At 49.5% G+C, this 10723-nt stretch overlaps 1 long non-coding RNA gene across 1 annotated transcript; it reads right to left on the bottom strand.

Moving 5' to 3' along the window:
* Window positions 1-378: 378 nt before the first annotated feature.
* Window positions 379-10088, bottom strand: LOC143824694 (uncharacterized). Its single transcript, XR_013226836.1, has 4 exons — window positions 9799-10088; window positions 9095-9306; window positions 8866-8980; window positions 379-1250 (listed from the first exon to the last, which is right to left on the bottom strand). It is a non-coding gene; the product is annotated as an uncharacterized LOC143824694 (long non-coding RNA).
* Between the last annotated feature and the right edge of the window lie 635 nt (window positions 10089-10723).

The raw sequence follows: 10723 nt of genomic DNA, 5'->3' as shown, positions 1-10723 counted from the left end.
AATAGATAAAACAGGGTTTGGGTCCTCTTTTTAGGCCTCTCCAAATGCCTCCAAACTGAACTGGAAAGTCAGAGCGAATGCGATGGGGGAGCCAAGGTTCCAAAGAAGAAAAATTGTGTTTTCTTTTCTCGACATCTTCCCATCCGTTATGGCTGGTGACGAAATCTCCCTGACGGATAGGATGCGGGGGCTGGAAGAGTTACCTTGTGCTCAAGCACACCCACGAAGAGAGGCCAAATGGGTCCAAGAGCCGGGATTAATGAGGCCGTCGGAATGCTAGACTCCTACTCGATCCTCCGAGCCGGAATGTAAACCACGGGAGAAAGCAGAAGGGCTGCAGCAGGGCCAGTCCCTGGAAGAATAACGAAGTCATCTCAAATTCTTCCTACCAGTGTGTGTGTGTGTGTGTGTGTGTGAGAGAGAGAGAGAGAGAGGGAGGGGGGAAATAGAATTGGAAGGGACCTCTAGGGTCATCTAGTCCAACCCCTGCAAACCGGGTAAACATTTGTTGCTCATGATCCTCCCCTGGAAGAATAGCGAAGTCCCTGGAAGAATAACGAAGTCATCTCAAATTCTTCCTACCAGTGTGTGTGTGTGTGTGTGTGTGAGAGAGAGAGAGAGAGAGAGGGAGGGGGGAAATAGAATTGGAAGGGACCTCTAGGGTCATCTAGTCCAACCCCTGCAAACCGGGTAAACATTTGTTGCTCACGATCCTCCCCGTGATCACTGAAATAGGAGTTGTGCGTCGGGATGGGGTTGAAACAGTTTGCACAAAACTCCCTCTCTTTTCCCTCTGTTTTACGGCGAAATGCACGACAGATCCAAGATCAGCCACCGAAGAAGGGTTTAAATAGTTTATCTCCCGTTCTTGGCACCTGCCACCGGGCTATTCCTTCTTATCATACAGTAGACGTTGGACGGAAGAAGTTCTTGGCAGGCTCCTGTCATGCTCTGGGGGGCTGCCAAGAGTTTCTTTCTTCTTCCGACACACGGCAGGAGAAACTCCCCCAGGAGCAAGAAGGCAGAGGGCAGCCGAAAAGAGGACGCCCACCTCGTCTTTTATGAGAACTAAGCTTTTAAAAGCCGCCTTCTTCCTGTGGAAAAAAAAATCTCTGAGGTTGCTTATCTTCTCCAGGGATCTCACGGTAAAAGAGCCCTCGACGTGGCATGCCGCAGACATCCTCAAAGCTACCCGAAACACAATAGGCGCATGGAACAAGGCAAGCGGGGTATTCTCAGGGTCCGGCAGCCTCCAAAGAAAGAGAAAACAGAATCACAGCGGTGGGCAAGCAAAATACCAGTGGCTGAGCATCAAATCAGAACCTGAGAACACAGCGGGCTGAAATGTGTTGAAAGGCCATCTTATCACACACACAGACTCACACACTCACACACACACACGGACTACTGAGCAGGGAATCTCAGGGGTGGAAGTGAATTCAGAAGCAGGCCTTGGATAGACAGCGTCAGGCTGCAGTCTGGGGTGTAGGGTCAGGACTGAATCCGGCCGATTGTAGGGAGGTGTTCTGAGCGCAGCATAGAGGCTTCTTAAATGACGTTAGATTATGCAAGCTCTGAATTGTGCATGATTTACCAGCATAAGAAGAATACACTACAGCAGGGGTAGTCAACCTGTGGTCCTCCAGATGTCCGTGGACTACAATTCCCATGAGCCCCTGCCAGCATTGCTGGCAGGGGCTCATGGGAATTGTAGTCCATGGACCTCTGGAGGACCACAGGTTGACTACCCCTGTCCTGCAGGGAGCACTGGGGGAGATGTGTATTTAGCATGTTCAGATTAGGCACTTCCTGATATGTCCAAATAAACTCTTCCTGTTTCCTGATTGGCTCGGTAGGAGACTTCCTGCTCCTCTGAGCACACTTCCTTGTCTCCAGAAAAACACAGTCGGTTAGACTATTAGGACTATCTCCTCTCTCTCCTTATAAAGCCGTTGCTAGTCTTGACGGCCCCGGCAGGGTTTCCTGAATGGGTGGGTGTTGATTATTTTTTAATACATTTTAAAAATATATTTATTGGGAGACATGGCCATATATGGCAATGTTGACCCACCCAACGCTCCCAAAATGGCCAGTCATGAGCCTGGAGGGGGTGGGAAGGGGAGGGGCGTGCAAAGCTAGCCTTCCCAACCATGTTCTACACACCATCATGCCACTTCTAGGGTTTCTCGAGGCTTGAAAAATGTTTCAGGTGGGAAGAAAGTTGGGAAAGGCTGCCTTAAGCAGACGGTGCTGCACCCCTTTGCGTACCTAAACTCTGCCCACAAGTGAAACCCGTTCACAATGCGTCCCGGGTTTTTCACGACTGGTGAGGGAGGCTCCTGGCCAAATCTCATCAGCGTTCCCTCCTTGTGTTGGCAGTCATGTTGGTAGCAGGTCAAAATTACTCGATGGCATGACAGGCTGACCTTGGCAGGCCACCCTGTGCCCCAGCACACACCCACACCCCAATCGGGGTCCACCCAACTCTCTGTGTAGCCAGGTGAGACTCTCAGATTTTCAGTCAAAGCAGGGTTAAAGGTTTCTTAGCGCCTCAAGTAAACCTCCTCTCCGCAGGCGCAGAGCCAGATAAGCCCTCCCTCTCATTCCTCTGCTTTGCTTATCCTGCGCTATTTTATGGCATGCTTCGCGAGGGAAGGAGCAGATGACCTTGAACAGATATGCACCGTTTGGACCATGAATGTTGTTAACTAAGAATCTGGAGACGGTTATCGTGAGCAATGTTTATGCTGGGCAGAAGAGGAACGCTGCTGGATCAGACCAGTGATCCATCATCCTCTTTCAAGCAACGACCAACCAGGTTCCTTGGAAGTTTCACAAGTAGAGCACAAGAGACTTCCCCTGTTGCAGCCCACTAGCAACTCAGGGAGCCAAGGGATACTGCTTTTGAAACTGGAGGGTCCGTTGTGGTTAACAATGATGGGGACCCACACTGCTAAAACAGACCTGCGGTCCGTCTCGTTCAACATCCTGTTTCCCACAATGGGTTAAGGTCAACCTAGGTATGCCATGCAGCCAGCTGGGTGACCTTGGGCTAGTCACAGTCCTGATAGTCCTGTCCTCACACAGCAGTCGCTCTCAAGAGTTCTCTCAGCCTTCCCCTCCCTCACAGGGTGTCTGTTGTGGGGAGAGGAAAGGGAAGGCGACTGTAAGCCGCTTTGAGCTTCCTTCGGGTAGGGAAAAGCGGCATATAAGAACCAACTCTTTTTCTTCTATTGGGTGGGGACTGGTTAGGTCTAGAGCGAGCGTTAGGGGTAGGGAAGACGTAGAGGTATGATTAAGAAAGGCCATGGGATGTATGAACAGTTGGTTTTTAAACCCCCCCCCCCTTTCACTACCTGAAGGAGTCTCAAAGTGGTTTCTGATCACCTTCCCTTTCCTCTCTCCACAACAGACATCCTGGGAGGTAGGTGGGGCTGAGAGAACTCTTGAGAGAGACTGCTGTGTGAGAACAGGACTATCAGGACTGTGACTAGCCCACGTTCACCCAGCTGGCTGCGTGGGGAGGAGGAGTGAGGACCCAAACCCAGTTCTCCAGAATAGAGGCCGCCGCTCTTAACCACTCTGCCAAGCGGACTCTATGATATACCATAGAGTCTAGGGGAACTGGAAGTCCTGCAACGTTGTCGCATCCCTGCTGAGCTCTTTCCCCTGTCCAAATGCCACCTTCCATCCCAGGATCCACCCTAAAATCTCCAGCTCATTGCTGGCAGCCTTAGTGGGAACACAGATGGTTGGCTGCCACAGACCTGACTTTTGCCAGTCTCATGTGAGCGGCAGAAAGCCCAGCTTGGCAACTGTCAGGCATTTCTCTGGCTGCTTAGGAATTGTTTGCATCTAAAGGTTTGGCTCTGTTGTTTTTTTTTCCTGCTTGCCTCTGGATGGTTTCCCATCTTGGCAGGTGTCTGCCGCAGAATATATTGATCCCAACTCAGGCATGAGCCTCCCTTTTTGGGGATTTGGAGCAAGAGCTTTGTTGTTCAAGAAGGGAATGAACCTGGACAATATACTGGGGGCTATATTTTAGGAACATGCCCCCCCTTCCTCCCCAAAGTGATGGGGGAGAAAATAAACTTTTACAGTTTGGAATGGCTCAGGGTGGTGCTGGCAATTAGACACCCTCCCTCTTTTAATTCACCTGCCTCTTCTGGTTGCCAGCTCTGGGTTGGCAAATACCGGGAAATTTTGGGGGTGGAAGAAGAAAAGAAGACAAGAAAACCAAAGTGGGGATAGTGATACAAGAAACCCACAAACCTAACCCACCGGGAGTTAGGAACCAAAAGGCTAGTGGTCCAAGAAATTAAATTAACAGTTATTGGGCACAACCTATAAAGTAAAAAAATGAAAACATAGACAGAGCCCATGGGCCAGGGATTCCCCACCCTAATCCAACCCCTTTGTACTAGGGTCATCATTTGTACCCCGGCCATATTTATTAAAACTCTTGGGAAGGACATGCTTCCAAACGGCCTCAGGATCTTGGAAGGGGCCATCCAGGCCATCTAGTCCTGCCCCCAGCTCAATTCCTTACCCTGTTCTTCCTCCAAACTTTTCCCAACCAGAGCTTCCTGCTTGTACTTGTTATTGGAGCATGTCCTCTTTAGATATCCTCTCTACGCATCTCTGCTCTGAAATTATATCGCCTTTGTTCAAGGATACATCTGCATCTGGCATTACGAACCAAGGAAAAATGTAGCTTCTCTTATGGGAAGGGAATATCACTCTATGTAAGCAGGCAGCTAAGTTTTGCAAAGCACTCCCCTGCTTTATTTGACAGAGGATCAGGAATTTTAGTATTATTTTTTTTTAAATTTATATTACATATTTTCTATTTGTTTTATCTAAAAGTGTGCTGTATCTCCTTCCTTCCTTCCTTCCTTCCTTCCTTCCTTCCTTCCTTCCTTCCTTCCTTCCTTCCTTCCTTCCTTCCTTCCTTCCTTCCTTCCTTCCTTCCTTCCTTCCTTCCTTCCATCCATTCTTGAACTTGTCTAGAACGTACAGGGCTTTAAGAAGCATCTCTTTATAGGTCCCTTGTAGCAGGCAGTGGCTATTGCACTGTTCCCTGCTTCCTTAACAGGAGCCGCAGGGACCGCACTGAGGTCCTTTCGTCTCCATTGTTGCATGGGCATGGAACTGGGGTCGCTGTGAGCAGGAAGGTAGTTGTGAACTTCCTGCATTCTGCAGGGGGTTGGACTAGATGACCCTGGAGGTCCCTTCCAACTCTATGATTCTATGAATCACAGCGCCTGACATCCCTCCCTCCCTCTGAATCGGACTATCAACCACTGGCAACTTGGAAGGATTTCGTCAGTGTCTCAATGCTCTCCTTAAACCCATCCGAAAGGATGACTCATGCATATTCCTCTAAACCCTTTAACCATTTGAACCTCGGCTCTTCTCCGGAACTGAATATTCAGCAGGTGTTGTTTATGTCTGCTGGGGGGGGGGGGAAGCATGGGATGAGCCGCACAAGTAAGCAAGTGGCGTCTCTCAAACATGGAGGGTTTTTTTTGTTTGTTTTTCTCATCCAGGCTATGGGAGCTCCCAGCCAGGAAAACGATTCCAAAATGATATCTTGAGCCAGAGTTAGGGAAGTGGTGATGTGCGGAGGGGAAAGACGAATCGTCCTCCAGAGGAATTTGGGGTCCTCTGAGCGCTGAGATGACACATCTGCTCGGGGCAGCAGCTGTTTCCAGACCATAAAAGAGCATTGTTTCTAAAAACTCCATCATCTTAAGGGGCTCAGGATCGGCTTACTGCGTCTGGCAAAGACGCATTCGAATATAAAGCCGTTGGAAGCAAGAGGACACAGGGTCGCCTAAATTATTGTTGCAGTCGCAGTTCTTATTCTTAGCAAACTGGCCTTGGGCCACAACAGCTTCGTCTACGGCAGATTGTAGATGCTCTTGGTTCGCAACTGTAGCCGTATCGGGTAACGATGGAATGAATGGATGCGTCAGGAGACATCTAATCGTGTTGATAAGAAATGGCTCTTCCTCCTCTCCCAAGCGCTCCCCAGGAGACAAAATATCCAAAGACACCCCCTCAAAGGAATGTCTGCAGGGCCTTCTCAGTGGTGGCACCGAAAGTATGAGAAGCTCCACCCAGGGACGTGCATCCTGTTGACCAGGGGTAGTCAAACTGCGGCCCTCCAGATGTCCATGGACTACAATTCCCAGGAGCCCCTGCCAGCATTCGCTGGCAGGGGCTCCTGGGAATTGTAGTCCATGGACATCTGGAGGGCCGCAGTTTGACTCCCCCTGCTGTTGACCGTCAGAAGACAGACTAAGGATCAAAGTATACTTGCTGAGGATTCGTGACTAGATTCTCTGTGCAATTCAGTTGCAAAAATTACCTGCAGGGTGCCACTCTTGTGCCTTGGGGCCGTAGCACCAGGGAACTCAGAGGCTAAAACTGTGCTTCCCACTTGATTAAAAGTGAACTCCCCCCACCCCCATTGTCCGAGGGTGCGTCACACCATTTCCAAGTCCGTTTTTGATACAAATGGAGGCCTGATTGCACAGTACCGAACAGCGTGTGTGCATTTTTGCAGTGCGAACGCAGTTGTGTCTGCGTAGCAAGCATCCTGGGACTCTGGGGAAAACACAGAGAGCAGGATTTTTAGGCCGTTGCCAGTTTGTGGTGCCGTTTGTTTATCTGAGTGCCGTTTCTCGGAAGGGAGGCAGCGGAGAGCAGCTTCTCCTGCGCTTAGAGGTTTATGAGTTCCATGCAGGGGGAAGGGCTCTCTTGAGTGGATTTCAGCAGTACCCTTTCCGTTGAGCACAGATGGACTTTATGGGGCCAGTTAGGAAGCGTCTTCTCCAGGCACTCAATCCGATCACAGCCCCCGCCCCTTGAAATCTCCTTTTCAGAAGGCAGGCGATCAAGCAGAGGTGGTTTCAAATGGCTCATCTCTGCTGTTTTTATTTATCATACTTCTATTTATCATAATGCAGTTTGTATTGCTGCATCCCGATGCACAATTTGCCTTCTCCCCCCCCCCCCCCCCGTGCAAACACAATCCACTCTGTTTCTTCCCGGGACGGTTTCCAATTTCTAGCATTGGATTTTCTTGGCGGAGCGTGCACATTTTTCAATGATATCCATCGACCGGAATTGCTTATTCCTTTAGGACATGACACACGCCTATCCGCAGGCCGCTTCATGCACAATGTGGGCACCGCGCAAATGCATCTGGGATGCACAGAAGCCGAGAATTGGACGAAAACAAGCGTTCAGAGCAATGGAAAGGGCAGCTTTTGCAATAAAAAGATTCCTGCGGGGTTAATCTACTGCAGCAGAAGATTCCAGACAGATGGAAATAAGTCCTGCTTCATACAATGCGCAGGTGACGTTAGATTCAGGTAGGTCACCATGTCGGTCTGAAGCAGTGGGACAGAGTTTGAGTCCAGGGACACCTTCCGTCTCTCCTGACACATATTTAAGTCAACTCACGTCTCAATTATAGTTCAATTTATAGGCAGCCCCTTTCCTTGCGGTCTTTAACACGGTAAGTTAAAAGCCAATACAGCCAATGTAAGTTTGAAAAACAGCCAGCCAGCTTCCTTAGGAGCTGTGATTGCTGCTTAACAATAATATTCGTTATCGAGTTATTTGGGGCGTTTCTATGCTCTCTCTCCCGAGATATGCCCGAAGGGAAAACGGTCCAATAAAAGCAGGGCCGGAACAAGGCGAGCATTATCGGTATGAAAACGAGCCCTAAAAACAAACCAGGGGCATAAAAACAATGTAAAGCCACATGCAGCAGCCTGGAACAATGGCCATAAAATTATCCTCCAGCTAGAAGCGGAACATAAAAAGAGCTTAAAGGGAGAGAACACCTATTATGACTATTATGACTATTATGACTATTATGATTATTATGATTATTATGATTATTATGATTATTATGATTATTAAAATTTATTTTCCGCCACCCCCAAAACTGGCAGATGGTGGGTCACAAGTTACCCATGCTAAAACCCCAATAAAACCCAATTAAAACAATACAAAAGAAATATTTGGCGATTTTGGGGATGGAGGCTGGGGAGGGGAGAGAGCTCAGCCGGTCCCATTTGGTGTTCCTCAGCGGCTAGGGATAGACTGCCTCTGAGCATGGAGGATCAGTTTTGAGCTGTCCTGGCGAATAGCTCTTTCTTTCTTAAAAGCTGTCTAAATCTGCAAACCATCGGGCAGTGAATTTCCAAATATGTACTTCTGGGAAATCCACTTCACTGAACAACCCCAAATTCTACTGTGAGGAATGTGGGGTCCCCCCGATGAAGGGGGTGGTGGTACGATTCCCCAGCCCAATTTATCTATATCTATATCAGGGAAGGATTCCTCTGAATTCTCTCTGCTGAAAGACAGCACTAGTCTTTTTGTGGTCCCTGGAAAAGCACCACAGTGCCACCTTGAGGTGTGGGTATGTCACCGAGTTGCTGTCCTGAAAAAATGACATCTCTCCCACGCAGAGTTCCCCTAAGAAGTGCGGACTGCTAACTGTCAAGGATTAATTAAATCTGAAAGACCATCGGTGCTCTTGACCCCGAGTATCGTGTTCCTTTTTCTGCAAAAAAAGCATTTGTGTTATTACATCCCCAGGGGCCAAAGTTTCATCTAGAAAGCATCCCGTGGCCGACTCAGAAAGACCCGTTGGGAAGCTAAGCAGGGTCAGCCTTGACTATTATTCGGAAGGTAGACCCCCAAAGAATATCAGGGCTGACACCCGAGAGCAAGAAAACGCACTCTGAACATGCTCAGGAGTACTCTCGGGAACAGGAACAGCAATCTGGCTGCTGGGCCGTCGCTAATGAGCCAATCACGGGGATCGCTGGAAAGCCATACCTGGTTCCTGCCAAGTGGAGAGCACCTTTCAGTCTGTCAAAACATGTTATCTCTATCCAATTCCTGCTGATGTGGGATGAAGCCACGGTGCAGACCCGGCCTCTGGACTTCGGTGCTGTAATGTGATTTAGAAAAGCCTCTTTGCCCTCCAGCTACAAGCCTCTGCCAAGCCTTCATGGCCGGCTCCAAACACGCTGAACCCTTCCCTGCTGTTCCGAAACCAACTCACCGGCTGCTCTGTGCCTGGGACGCCCACCCGGTCTCACCCCGTTCGGTACGTGGCAGATTTCCCTTTGAGGAGAACGTGGTCCCAACCCCTGATGGTTCATCTAGAATCTTTGCCCGCGGGGGTGCGGTGTCAATATGATCTCCATGCGCTATTGATGGGAACTGACTCAGTAAAAGGCTCAGGCAGGGGCAAAAACAAACAAACAAAAGAATCTGTTGGAAGACACAGAAAGTCAGACTGTTTTAAGATAGACGAATCTGCATCCAGCACCTCTTCTGCACAGACATTCCGACTAAAGCCGAACAGCAGGAACCTGAGTAACCTGTGCTTCAGACAGACGGTCCTGTGATCAACGCTTTCTGGGGGGGTGGTAATATTTATGGTCCCCCCAGTTCAAAGGTTGTAATTTTTTTTAAAGTCTTAATCTGCCCCATTTTAATGCTTCCTTTCTGTCAAGGCAGTGGCATTGTTAGCTCTGGGTTAGAAAAATACCCGGAGATTTTGGGGGTTGAGCCTGGGGAGGGCAGGGATGGACCCCAATAGAGTCCCCCCCCCCTCCAAAGCAACCATTTGCTCCAGGGGGAACTGATCTTGGTCGCCTGGAGCTCCGTTGTGAGATCTCCAGCCAGCCCCTGGGGGCTGGCAACCCAACTCCAGTTCCACCTGCTCTCCTCCTGCCCCCTTCCTGGTTTCACGCCACTCACCTGTTCCACCTCCTCCTTTGCAGACCTAGTTTTCTGTTTCTGAAGACAAAGCTTTCATTTCACGCATGCTTGGCGGTTGCTCATCGCTTCTGGGGCCGGGAGCAAAACAAGAGCCATGAGGTGTGCGTTCTCCCCCTCCTTACTTCATTTCGAGGGGGGGAGGGAAAACACAGATAAATAGAATTGCTCAAATTTGCTTTTCTAGTTCATGCGAGCAGCCTTCCTCTCCTAAAGGGGAGAAGAAAAGAAAACCTCTGGCAGCATCAAGAGGGCTGGGAAAATGAGAGAGCTTCAGCTCCTTCTGGCTAATGGAGTTCAGGTGAACCCATTTGATGGGGGAATAAACATGTGCAAGCCAATTTGTAAAAGCACCTTAGGAATAAAAGGAACAGTGTCCACAGCGTGCTTTCATTCTTTTAACACTCCGGAGGCAAACAATGTTTTCCATGTACCTTCTCTCCGCGGAGCTCGTAGAAGCAGCCGTGGACTTCCCTCCCACTTCAACCTCGCAACAAGTCTGTTAGGTAAAAGAGCAACAAGCCTTTTTTGGGCTGCCAACTCTGGGTTGGGGGCATTTCTGGAGGTTTGCAGGTGGAGCTTCAGGAGATTTTGCTCCTGGAGGGACCTCTGTGGGATCTAGTGTCATGAAGTCCACCTGGAGGCTGGCATCCCTAGCTCTCATAGAATCATAGAGTTGGAAGGGACCTCCTGGGTCATCTAGTCCAACCCCCTGCATTGTGCAGGACACTCACATCCCTATCGCTCATCCACTGCCACCTGCCACCCCCTTGAACCTTCCCAGAATCAGCCTCTCCGTCAGATGGCTCTCCAGCCTCTGTTTAAAAATTTCCAAAGATGGAGAACCCACCACTTCCCGAGGGAGCCTGTTCCATGGAGAAACCACTCTAACTGTCAGGAACTTCTT

This window comes from Paroedura picta, chromosome 15 (assembly GCF_049243985.1).
Source record: "Paroedura picta isolate Pp20150507F chromosome 15, Ppicta_v3.0, whole genome shotgun sequence".
In the NCBI taxonomy this organism is placed as follows: Eukaryota; Metazoa; Chordata; class Lepidosauria; order Squamata; family Gekkonidae; genus Paroedura; species Paroedura picta.
Note: the sequence above shows the minus strand (reverse complement) of the source record. Positions and strands in the feature narration are given on the sequence as shown.